The following is a 13,227-nucleotide window of genomic DNA, read 5'->3' on the forward strand; positions in this document are numbered from 1 at the left end:
TGTAAGATTGCTGTAAGATATAGAGACAGTTAGACAAGCTTTTCCTGATACGAACCAGATTGCATCCCATCGCATGAGAGAAAACAGAATCTGCTCAAACTTCATTCACGAAAAATAGATCAGCAACTTGGACGACAGGTACTTGAAGGCAACTAGAAGCCTTCCCTGAGGGGCTCCTTCCCTCTCGGCTGAGTCGACTTTGACTCAAATTTCTTCCACATTTCAGAGATTCCGGAAAAGGGCTCAAGAGTTTACTTTTGGTTTTTCGTGGTGTCAAAATATGAGCAGTCCGTAAGATATCATAGTGAAGGTGTAGTACCTTGGGTTGGGGCTGAAGGGCAACACCCTCACCACCACCACCACCACCACCACCACCCCCCCTGCATTTGAGAGTCAATTACAGTCTTGTTTGTCCAGCAGATACATTGAAGCCAAGACTGGGGGGCAAAGTCACCTTTGGATTAAGGCTCACGTGGGGGTGTGCAGCTCCCCCTCCCGCTGCTGGGTGAATATGGGGGGACAGTGAAGCTACAGGACTGCACAGGCAGCTGATGGATAGCTTGTTTCAAAATGGTTCTGTACTTTCTGACCCCATGCGGAGGAACGGGACACATTGTCCATCAGAAAAAGCCCTAACCCAACACACACACACACACACACACACACACACACACACACGCACACACACACACACACACACTGTACAATGTCAGATGGACAGATAATTGCATGCTAATATCCATACCATTTGGAACGCTGAGGCTTGTGTAAACATACACACAAACATACACAAGAACACACACCTAATGCTGCTGCAAATAGTGGAGCAGACTTCATCATCTGAGCCTGGGCCCATCTGCTAGAGTTGATTTTGGCTACTTGAGCTGACAGCATCGTGTTTGTGGTCAAATGACAATAACGGTAGGAAAATTAAAGACATCCAGACGAGAGTCATCAAAAGACCAATAAAGACTAAAGATGAGCTCATTTTCAATAGTGAGGCGGCCGTTCAATCCATGTTCGTTGTTAAGAAATTTGTATCTGTTTGGCAGAGAATTGGACTTTGGTTGTTTTAGATAAGGCTGCCAACTTTAACAAGTATAGTGTCTCAGTCAACCCCCCCCACCCCCCCACCCCTTTCGCTCTGAACCACGAGGGGTCAAACCTGTCAAGCCTCAGCTAATTCTGTCTAGTTAACAAACTAAAGCCTCAGACCACCATCAAACAGGTCCTACAGAGGTCATTGTGTGGAAGATCACACGCAGCTCTGCCACTAGTCAAAGGCACTTAAACACATCAGCATTGACAGAGTCATCTAAGGTTGCAGACGCCCTGTGACAAAGTCTCCCCTGACTTGTTTAATGCTCCGTGGATTCTACACAAAGGAGAGGAGGAGGGGAAACTGAGTCCATTCTCTGTGAAATTCTCACTTTGAAGTGAGTGATGCAGTCGAAGTGAAGAAAAATAGCCCGCTTCAAAGAATGGCGCTCATTGCTCAAGGTTTCTCTTGGCTTTTTGTGTTCTGCTCAGCCTGACAAGCTCGAGGTTGGATGTCCTTCCACAAGATGTTCTGCAGCCAAACACAATTTAGAATCCTGCATACAGGGGGGGAAAGGCCAGTCTCACATCTGTTTTGTCCACCCTGTAAAACGCCATATCAAACCAGATATTTTCCCAAAATGCTGCGGGAAAGAAAAAAGTGTCCTGGAAGGAAAGATGACTTTGATGAAACTGCCTATAACCCCAAAGGAACAAAATGTGACAAACTTCCTTTGGCTGGACATAAACATGACATTCTGGCTTATGGTGCACCTCCTCAGCTGCTGTTGAATATTTAGATCCCATATGACACAAACAGAAGCAACCATCCATCATGTAAAAAGCTGTCCCTGTGCTCTCCACCAATGTCTTCAGACAACCAGGACCCCTCTCTGATTTACAATGGTGGGGGCCTCTTCATAATGAACCGAGTAAGCAGTTGAGCCCGAGGGCCGGTCCATTACCTCCGCATGGGGGTAGATACCACAAGCAGCGGTCGGTCTCTGTGTTGTAAAACAACATGCTGTAAAAGTTGTTAATGCTGTCTGAAGATTAGTGCTGGGACAATGAGTTTGGCTTAGGTCTCAAACCTCGTAAATGGCAAAAATGATCATCTGTTGACTTTTAAACGCGTTTCCAGGAACAGCTGTTTCAATTAATATCGACCAAGGCATTTTATCATTTTAGCCTGAGCCTGACACAAGCTAATGCTACTAAAACAACATTTACTACAAGGCAACATGGTAGATATCGTGTGCAGAGCTAGCGGCAGCTTCTGCAAACCTTATCGTGCTTAATGGGTCGCCTCACTTTTCACTGGTTTACAGTGGGAATTCACAGCTGCACGGCAACATGAACATCTTTATCTACTGCACTATGACACAGAGGCCATTAGCTACCTCACTGACCTCTACAACAATTAGCAGTCGTTTGCAGACCAAATTGCTCTTCAGGAGTCGATATTTCTTACACAAACTCCAATCAGCCGACAATGTGAGGCAACAGAGATGTGTTAACATCCCTTAGCCTTGTGATTTTCAATCAGGTGACTGAAAACTAACTGAACTGGGCAGTTAGAGGCGATTTCTGGCCAAGGCAGTTCATTCATATCCCCACAAAGCCCTGGCACGGGCGTCACCCACAGCAGTTGGCGAGTAGGGTGGCCATCATCGGTCTAGGTTTGCCCGGGTGCCTATAAGACAATTTGGCTCATGTTAAAAAAGGTTCTGGTTTTGCCTGCTATGGTGTAGGGCACTGGTTCAAATTCATTAACGCTCCTTTATTTCCATGAAAATGGGAGACGGTCTGCTTTTCATTTATCTCCTCAGTCTTTATTTCACACGTGCAAGCACTTCTGTTTTTTTTAGTTATGCTAACCCCGGGGCACGGCAAGGGGGGGGTGGGCTTCAGCAGCCACCTCTATTTCTGTTATTTCTGTGCCAGAGCTGCTTTTGTCTTTCCTTCTGTCCTGATGGTTCCAGTGTTACCTCCTCCCCATTGAGAGGACAGATTGGGGGCTGTGAGGAGGCAAATGTCATAAGTGCTGCCTTGGGGGGGAAATGGATGGATTTATCTCCAAAGTCTTCCAACCCAGCCCTCGGGCAGAAGATGGTATCACAGCAGTGGAAAGGGCCCATCCTCGCTGCACTTTTCTAAGTGACAACTGCATTGAGAATTAACCCGATTTGTATGGAAATGCTGCGGTTCGCTGAAGGACCCAGACCTCACACATCCCGCGGAGGCTCCAGCTCCACGTGTCACATCCGGATTCACCAAACACACACCTTGCGTTAGCCGTGTTATTCCCTGTCTGCTCACCGACACCGCTCCTGCTTCCTTTAGGATGACTTCCTACCCGCGAAGAGAATTTCCCATCTCATTCCCACTTGGCGGCATTGGGGCTACAGGCGTAATCAAATCAACACTAGCACTCCATTTCCCATTGTGTCGACACAATCTCCCCATATCAGCGGCAAATACACGGACCCCGACAACGGCTGTTGTTTATTTCCCTTTGAAAATCCATCTCCTTTTCACCTACTGTGCCTTTCCAGTCCCCTTCTTGTCTAGATAAAAACACCTGGTGACTGTGCAGATTTTAGTGGTGGGAACGTTCTTAGGATGTGTAGATAATAGTCGCATTCCAAGGCTGGGAGCTAAACAGGGGTGCAGCAGGCGAATGGGCTGATAAACTGTCTCAGCATAACTGGGCCGTCCCTGAGGCATACTGGTGACCAGATAACAGCAGGGGGTTGATGAGCTTTAGCAACATCAAGTTTACGTCTTGTAAATTTAAAATGAGTGTAGTAATTACCTAAGATCAAGCCGATTACTGCAGACAATCACCCCCAGTGCTCACAAAATAAACGAAATGACTAAGATTTCAAAAATGATATTTGAAATGATTCTGCCGTGTGTTTAATCCACAAACAAAAGGATGAGAAGCAGCCGGCCCAGGTCCCCACCCGACGCTCCGCTGGTGCTAATCTCCCCAACCCCCTGGCTGGCAACTCTGATTGCCGTGTTGTCGTTCTTCCAGCCTCTGTCGCTTTTTAATCAGGATTATCTTCTTTGATGCCGAGATTCAAGAGTTAATTAGTGAGCCAGACGGTGCAGGCGCAAGAAGCCCACCAAGAACCACGGACATGATCTTCATCACCAAGTTTGAAGGAGAAGCTGGTCACCACAAAGCAGCAAAGGGCAACTTCTCGAACAGAACAGCTCGTCTCTCACTCTTCCCTGTCAGCTGGAAGCGAACAGAGAGCCTGTCTCTACTTGCAAACGTCACCTTCCACTCTGGGAAAGGCTTTCCTTGCTCCACTGTGATGAGCTCGACAAACCCTTCTTTTTCACAGTAAAATATTAGGAGAAAGTGAGCAGAAACTCATTTCACTTTGGCCTTTTCTGCCCTCTCTTTGTGCCATTAGTATCCTGAAAGCTGTATTTATAGTTCAAAGAATAAAGGCGTATTCTAAAAAAGACCTAAAATTATAATTAAAAGCAGGTTGTGCTGACAGAACACAGCTTTGTCCTGATGGAAGGAATCTGAAAAAAAAAACCTACCCACACAATGTCATCTGCATATAAACGATATACACAAATTGGCCAACGCGGCGATGTAGCTTATATTCCCAGCGATGCACAGGCAGCCATTTTCTGTGCTAAAATAGCTCGCAGAGCGAATGTGCTCCATCCCTCATAAAGCGGGACACGTATCCCCCTGATGCACGGGGATGAACAATCAGCCTGACAGGCAGGTAGTTACTCCTTCTTAACCCCAGCGAGCAAAGAGTGATGCAACAGAGCAACAGCGTGCTCGCCTTCCTCCTCCATCTCCTCCCCCTCCTTCCCTGCTCTGTCTACTCTTTCCGTGTCTCTCCTTCCCCTCCATTTCTTGTGCATCGTACTAACTCCCCCCCCCCACACACACACACTCGTGCTTCTTAACTTGCATTAAACACAATTACTTCCATCTAGCAATTACCCGCCGGCCCCTCTTTTGCTAGCGTACTTCCCTTTCTTCACACTGTGACAACAACCCCCCCCATACACTTTTCTTAGCAACACCCTTTTCTCACCTCCCACTCTCCCGGGGAGTTGAATGTGCCTCCTCACACACTTGTTCTCTTCCCCCTTTTCCACCTTTGTTTTCTCCCATAGCTCGCTGCCTTGTGTGGCTCCGCCCCCCCACCCCAACCCCTTGTACCAGATGTCCCTTCAGCTTTGGCGAGTGTACGTGGGGAGAGGGCACGGAACAAAGGGACAGGGTGGTGGGTTAGGGGGCAAATGGGGAGGAGAGGCCATTTTGCCCCGAGCTTTGTGTGTGTGTAAAATCAGTGCGACTGGATTACTAGAAAAGCTTTCGTTTCTTGTACACACGAACAACTTAAAAAGAGAAAAAATGATTATTTCAGAAGTCAGATGCTTTTTTTTTAATGAAATCTGGCTTTAAATTCACATTCTCTAGTGGGTAATCTCCACATTTTAATTCACAATAAGTAACAAATACATCAGTGTTGTATTTCTGTTCAATTAATGCTGAAAGACGCAACAAACAATAAACAAGTTTAGCTAAAATCAGAAACTCCTGGCAAGCAAACGTTCCACTTTGGATCTGAAAATCAACTGATTGATGTGGACAATAATAAGAAAAGGTCCTGCGTCCTACAGATGGCTCAACAGGCTGCCGTGGACCATGGAGCGGCACGCATGAGCAGCAATTAACTGGAACATGTTTGTTTCAGGGGTATGGAGGGTGTGTGTGTGTGTGTGTGTGGGGGGGGGGGGGGGGTCCATTGCTCCTCCCATTAACACTTGTCTGAGACCTCACAGGGGTCAAACTTCCAGGGCACAGAACACCAGACCTAGTTTGCAAATACAGGGGTGGGAGGCACAAGGACGGGCGTCCCCATAGGGTCATCCATCTCTGGAGACCAGCTGGTGATCACACTTAATAAGAACTTAACAGAAAGCATGAGGAGACAAAGACAGGGAAACTGGAGCAGATGACTGCGCGTCGGCTCCAGGAGGGGCGTTAATTACTCTCCACATTAAACCCATTCCATTCAGAGCATTATGGAGGAAGATTAAGGTTTACCAGACATTTACAAACCACTCCAACACGTCTGAGATCATACCGGGGCGTCTCTTTGACCTGCTCTGGCGAGCCTTTCAGGGTCTGCCCAGGATCACTGTGGGCTAGTTTCTCCAACCTGGGCTTTTCAGATTAGCCGAGACGGGCTGTGACTCACGGCCCGACCTTGCTTGGAGCAAGGTCTGCCGATCGGCAGGTTTCAGGCCTGCAGCAACCACCAGTGGTGTCCTCAGCAAGGGCTCAATAATCCCACCTCAGCTACCTCCCCTGTTGGTCCAGGTAAAAACGCCGATGCTCCCAAGTAAAACTCATCCTCTGCAAATTAGATTCTGAATTGTTGTGACCCAGACAATTTATTTTCTTGACTAGTTGAGACCAATAATCCTAACGAAGATGCCTCGAGGTCCCTTGAACAGATCGGACTCAGCTAAACAGGAGTGGAATGGGTACATTTTGTTCCGCTTCAAGCGTGAGCGACATATTTTTACAGCGCATCAAACATCTATGACGCAGCTTCGTGACACAACTCGATCTAAATGTCCGCGGGTGGCCGCCGACTAACTGAGAAATTGCGATTCAGATCGTATATCTGTCAATTTTCCAGCTCTATTCTGCCTAAAATAACCCGTTCGGAGAAGCAGCTTTGCGTGGTATGGCCACTTTACGTTCAATCGTCATGTGGCGGTGACAAAAATGTGAAGCAAAGGGTGGCTAATTCGTGATTCAGAGATGAGAGGGGGCATATTTTGCGAGACAAGCCGATTCCTGTGCTCCCAGCCAGACTGATAGCACCTCGTGACACCCCAAGTGCACAGATTTAGCACTTGGAGCGTATTAAAACGAACAGACACAATTAGCCAGAAGTGCAACGGCACACATTTCTCTCCAAAACTAAAATGAAAAACCACTTCGGAGCAGCTGGCGTTATCTGTGTTCATGTGTATGATGCTAATTGCTAAGCACTTGATACTACCATAAGGCTCCACATTTATCAGGCACCAATTCCAGACGCAGTTTACATGGGTTTCAGAAAGTCTGGAATTTGTTCCTGCCTCATCCAATGCAGCTAAGTTATTGAAATTTGAAAATTCCAACAAAAGTCGCCGACATTGCGTAGTAAAGAGGTGCAACTAGAAACACTTGAGACTTTGGTTGCACGTCATAAGGGAAAACATAAAATTACATGTGATTAAATGGCCGAAAACTGCACGAAAAAGAACTTCTGAAATACCTGAAGTGAGCTCATGACAGTGAATTGCCCCCAGCCGTCCTGAGAGGCTATTAGCTATCTCCAATCTCCCCCGCGACTCCCCTTTGATCCCCTTAAAAATGAGAAAACACACCCTACATTCGAGGTTGGGGAAATAAAGAAAAACAGCTCGCAAAGTAATAATTGCAAAGGAAATGAATTTCAAAACCCCGAGGAGGACACGTCTGCGAGACCTCCGTACTTGGGAGAGGTAAAGAAAAAGAAAAAACCACATCATATCCGGGGCACAATTCAATTAGCTTTTCTTCTGAGTGTAAGCAGAGAAGCTCCAGGGGAAAATCTTAAAGTTTTGTTACCTAAAAGTACTTTTCAAGGATGGAATGTTCTCGCTGCCACCTCCTCCTCCTCCTCCTCCTTCATCAGCACCACTTACACTGTTGTGCTGCAACATGTAACAAATAAACAGAGGGACGTCGGCGTGCTGACGCTGCAGCCACAGAGACGTCCCTCCTCTGATGGCGGCGTCTGGCAGCTCATCCTTGGCATTTTCATTGCCTTTTTTGTCTTCCTCACCCATTTGTGTGACAGTGATCCGAGTGATAAATCGTTCAATTAAAGCCTCATTAAGAACCCAGAACACATTCGACACGCAGCCTCTCGGCGCGCACTTGGTCCAATTACACGGACGGACAAGACTCCAGCGTGCTACTGACAATCAACATGTGACTCTTATCAAAAGACAAATGGCTTTATTTATCAAACCAAACAGGCTGATTTAAGGCCGGCGCGTTAAGACTGATGGTGGAGCGTCTCATCTGAATAGTTCGGGACTCATAAAGAATAACCTTCCGTTCCCAAAGTCAGACTGTGCAAATTGCACTCTTGAATTTTGGCTTTTTAATCTGCTTGTTGCAGATGCTTCCCCCCAAAAATCTGCAACAGTAAATGTCAAGACAGTTGCAAACAGGCATTATTTGCTCCTGCCTGTTCAGCAAACCAAGAGCACCGCTGCTCTTTTTTTGGCTCGCAGTTGCTGTCGGGAAGGGAGGGTGAAGGATAGTGTGTGTGCGTGTGTGTGTGTGTGTATTGTGTGTGTGTGAAGGGGGGAGGGGGGGGGTGCCTAGGGATGATTTATTTAAGCTTTAAATGTTCTGATAATGAGCTGCTGCAATTCAAACTGGACTCAAATGACTCCAGTTACTGTGGCCAGCCTCACATAAATGAAGGTGTGTGTGTGTGTGTGTGTGTGTGAGGCCTGAACCATCAGCTAGCGTTCACAAAGTGGAAACCAGACGCTACGAATAAAACAAACACCTATGAATCATTGAGGGAAAGAAGTGTGTTGAAACATAAAAAGAACTTTGCTATGGGTGGATCACTGGATCCCTGCAGGGGATCATTTATAGTGATAAACAGAATCAACGCGATCTATTCATGATGAGAGTCAGTTTGGATGAGGTTTCATCGCAAACAAGGGGTCAGAATTTCATGGATTTGTGTGTACGTATGTGTGTGTGTATGTATGTGTGTGTTGTTGTTGTACAAAAATCGAATTCATAAAAAAGTGAGATTTAAGAAGTGACTTTAATCTGTAATCAGGCAAAAGCAAAGTGGGACATCGAGCCAAATCAATGCTCTTTCACACCTTTAGGAGAGATTTTTCTGCAGAAAAAAGGTGTTTTGTTGTACCAGCAGGGACCAGTCGGCCGGTAAAGGAGGTTGTTCAGTGTTGCGAGAGGTGAAGATCGGTTTTTTACAGCTTTTTCTTTGACTTTTGGTTCGAAAATGGAGTCTTTCCAAAGTTGCGCGGAAAGCAAACGTGTAAGAACTTACTTCATCGACGCCGGAGAAAGTATCTCCGAGACCTTCCCGGTGGAGTAGCTTTAAAAATCCGCACTCTCCTGGAGAGGGATCGTATTCCACAAATAAAGACCGTTATATCCCACTTTCTTCTGCGGCGGAGGAGTCACTCGTTAGCCGACGGAGAGAGTAGAAAACACTCCTTCCACGTTGGTTTGTATCCCTTTCCCCCTCGCACCAGCCTCTCCGAGCAGGATCTCCCCAGTAAAGGAGAAATCGACCCCCCCTATAATAATCCGTGCGCGACACCGCCGCGCAGGGATCTTTAAATGTTGCCGTGGCTCGTTATCTCCGCGTCCCAGGTTTTCGTCCTTTTCTTCCTAAATCCACCTCGTACGGACTGGGGGTGGGGAGATGGGAGTCAAATACCCCCCCGACTCCCTCCCCTCGACTGCAGGGGAAAACACGGAGCCTTGTGTTGCGTTTACTTGCACCCCATAAACTTCGTCCTCATGCGCGCTGCAGAGGCGGTGCGTTTACGTCGCGTCGGAAACAACATACACGGCGAAGACAAGAAAGCGTGCTGCTTTTTAATGAACCAAGCGACAACAAACAAAACGACGATCAAGTAAAACAAGGTCTTGATAACAAGTGCGACGTAGATTCAACACCATTAATGGCGAAACATTAAATTAGATCACTTTCATAAACCACGTAGAAGCACAAATTAGATAAGATGCGTAGAAATAAGGTTTTGTTTTGTTTGCGACTAACAACACAATCTCGGCTGCCTATCGAAATTATATCTATCTTTTTAATTTTTAATAAATTATATGTCTACTATCCTGTCACTGTGTTATATTATATCTCTACACTGCAGCAAAAATAAGGGTAATGGTTTTAAAATGGAATTGTTTGTGCTACTAAATTACTCCAAGTTTCGTGAAAAATCGTTCCTATTTTACACCTTTGAATGCAGCCTTGCGCATACACACTCTTGGCGTGTACTGTATATAGTGGGTAAAATCCATCGTGCTGCCCCCCCCCCCCCCCAGTGTCAAAAGTCCAGACTGCCTTTGACACCTTGCTAAGTTCCCTTTGGCTTTCCAGTGGCTGCTGCTGCACTTCTGATTGGCTGCTGGCGTTTGAATTTGAAAGGTGACAGCTGGTTTACACTCTGTCCAACAGGAAAGCGAGACGTGCTGGAGACACATCAGTCAAGCCAAGCTACGACAGCTTAGCTCTCTTTGTGTGCGATCACAAACTAATCCAAACCAGGACGGGTGACCCTCTGATTTATGACCCTCTGCGTTCCCCCTACAGATAAATGTTGATGTTAAGCATGCCGCGGCAGAGGTGTCCACTTTTCCAGGAGGGTAAACTGTCCAGGAGGGGGATCCTCCATAAAATAAAAATGCTGCCCTGCTCCGCTGGAGGGACGGCAGCAGGAAATTGAATTCAAAGGTTTCAGGCTGTAAGGGAGGGAAAGCGTTTAAAACAGAGCCATCTTTGCTGCGTGCTGGCGGAGCGCTGCCCTGAGCCACAAGCAATCCTCCACTGCCCTCTTTCTGTTCTTTGTTTAAAGCCCAGTGTGACATGTAACACACCATAAAGAGCTGAAGGGAGGTGTGTGTGTAATCAATTTAACTGCTGGCTAAAGAAGGGCATTTATGTTACACAGATTCCTCCCTTGGCTTCTTACACTCACTGCAGCCCCTTATTTAATCAGGCTGGTAAATCTTAGCAGCCATCCGGAGCCCTCAGCTGCTCCCCAGGTGCCACCAGCCCTAACTTGGTAAATTTCACTTGGGTAGGGAAATGCGCGCAGTGGCCGGGGACAGCGCTTTGGAGGGATAAAAAGAGCACTTACCGGGTGACATGTGCAATCCATAACGGAATAATGAGACTCCTTCACACGGGGAGGTTTCCCGCCTGCTCTGCCTCTACAACCCCCCCCCCCCCTTCTGTTTTCCTTGCGAGCGTTCATAAACGTCATGTAAATTCAAGGAGCGGAAGATGCGGCGAAGCCTCCGGGGAGGCCGTTTAATCGCCGGTGTCTTGTTACCGCATCGCCTGACATAATGTACCGTGCGAGGACGCTCCAGACCCACCCGGTTAAAAGCGCCGAGCACTTTCTGCATCCCTCCTGGTGACGGTGATTTTCTCCATGACAACATCTGGCTTGTCAACAGGAGAATCTGTCGGGCAACATAAAAGCATCCCGGAGATGAAGAAAGGCCTCCGGAATTAAACACAACCGGCACGTTTCCGATGCACGTGACACGTGGTGGTTGGAGTATCGTTTGGGGTGTCTGTTTACACTCTGAGGTTTGGGATGTTGCTATGTTGTGGATTCATTATCGTTTTGCTCTTCCGTTGTCTAGTTGACCTGATTCAGTAACACGATGCAGCCTGGAAAGCAACGTCGTTGTGGTGGATTTGGCTCCCTCTATTGGTGAGAGTCCAGATGACAGAACCTCTAATCTCACCCAATCACTTTAGGCTCTTGTTTGGACCCTAAAGTGATCATGAGTACTACCAGTTCAGAGGTTTATTGCTGACCTATTTATAGTAACCTGGTATTGGTAGTTTAGAACATTGACATTTCATTTATGCAGCATTAACATAGAATGTTTATTTGGGGCCCCTTTTTCTGGATTCAAGTAACGTGAACACGAGAAGCAGGAAATTTATCCCCATTTTGAGGGCTTATTTAAAAGCGAATCAACAGCGAATCAGGACGGCAAAAAGAAGGAAGTGGTCCTCCGGTTGGCCCCGTGACCCCATCACCTGACCGCCGTCATGTACAGACTTGCAACCCAATAAAAGATCACAGAGCGCTGAACTTTCCTACACTAATACGTAGAGTCTGTCCAGTAAAGGTCTCACCCCGGTCCTCTCCCCAGGGAGAGTGTAAAAAAGAACATGCCCCCCCCCCCGCACCCCTTATTGTCTTCCTGCTCTTGTGTGTTCATCCGTCACCCCCGGGGGTGGAGGTACAATCACCTCCGATAGCAGCGGGCCATCAGTCACTCTGTCCCTGGAGGCGACGGCCCACTTACTGCCAGCTCGCGCTCAAATGGAAGACGTTTCATCACCTCGCTGGAAACACAATTAAAAACACGCGCTCTATGGTTGGCGGCCCCGGAGAGGCAACACCCCCCCCCCCCCATCATAAGTTTAGTAACTCTTATTTACTCTCCCTGCAGCCAACTTGGCAAGTGTAAACAAGACACTGAAGGAAAGTCAACGCAGAGCCCAAAGATTGACGTGTAGCTTTAGCATTGGCTAGCAAATAACTTTTTTCACACTGGGAGTCCAGTTGGAGGCCGGTGTGTTTGAGGGCTCTGTGGGGGTGGGAACAAGGAAAACTGATGGCTATTAGAGCTCAACAATGCTGTCTCTTATCTAGCACGATGATAGAGATCTACAAAGAGCCTGGGAGAGATTATAAATTCATTACCTTGATACACATGTGAGCACTTTGATAGATAGGAATTTGTGATTGGGAGCTGGAAGCTGTGACTGTAGGGATGGAAGTGCGATATAGACCTCGGATTAGAGAGCAAAATGGTGTTTAAGCCTTAATACATATCGCTAAGCTCTCCATGTAGCTCTGGCTGGCAGGTGTTGCATTGAAGGACTCCAATAAATATGGACAACACGTTGTAATTCCCCTTCATGGTACGAGAAATATCCTTGCGGAACGATTTTAGAGGGCCGAATTTTAGACATGACGGCACTTGGATAGCATAGCATAGCATCGCTAACATAACATCAGTCCTCTTGCTCGTGTTGTCTTTAACCCAGGCATGAATGATTTTCTGGTGCATCACTGTCAGCAACATGAACGCATCTCTGTCAACACATTAGCCTCTTTAGTGAGGACATCGTATAAATGTCTAATTACGGAGCCAAAGCTGCCTTTTTTCATTCTTCTTGAACTTCACAAGCTTAATTAATAACGTTGCTTCTCGGCAACATTCTCCCTCCAGCTCCATGGAACCACTCTGACATTTAGAGCCACTTAAAATACCCCAAAGAATTCCAGAATAACGAGTAAAGATGGGAGGAGACAAAAGCA

The 13,227-nt window shown here is 46.9% G+C and overlaps 1 protein-coding gene across 11 annotated transcripts in view; it reads right to left on the bottom strand.

The window, feature by feature from the left end:
• ptprsa (protein tyrosine phosphatase receptor type Sa) overlaps nt 1-13,227 on the bottom strand; it is a 152,370-nt gene that overhangs the window by 108,232 nt on the left and 30,911 nt on the right. For 4 of the 11 annotated variants that reach the window (XM_029828671.1, XM_029828674.1, XM_029828672.1 and 1 more), the window contains exon 1: nt 9,177-9,598. The exons of 1 other annotated variant lie outside the window; for it this stretch is intronic. The gene's annotated coding sequence lies outside the window, so the exon portion shown is untranslated. Of the gene's footprint in view, nt 1-9,176; nt 9,599-13,227 lie in introns of those variants that run through there. 6 more of the 11 variants (XM_011614990.2, XM_029828675.1, XM_029828673.1 and 3 more) reach the window with 3 other exon arrangements.

The sequence above is a fragment of the Takifugu rubripes genome, chromosome 20 (genome assembly GCF_901000725.2).
Source record: "Takifugu rubripes chromosome 20, fTakRub1.2, whole genome shotgun sequence".
Taxonomy (NCBI): domain Eukaryota; kingdom Metazoa; phylum Chordata; class Actinopteri; order Tetraodontiformes; family Tetraodontidae; genus Takifugu; species Takifugu rubripes.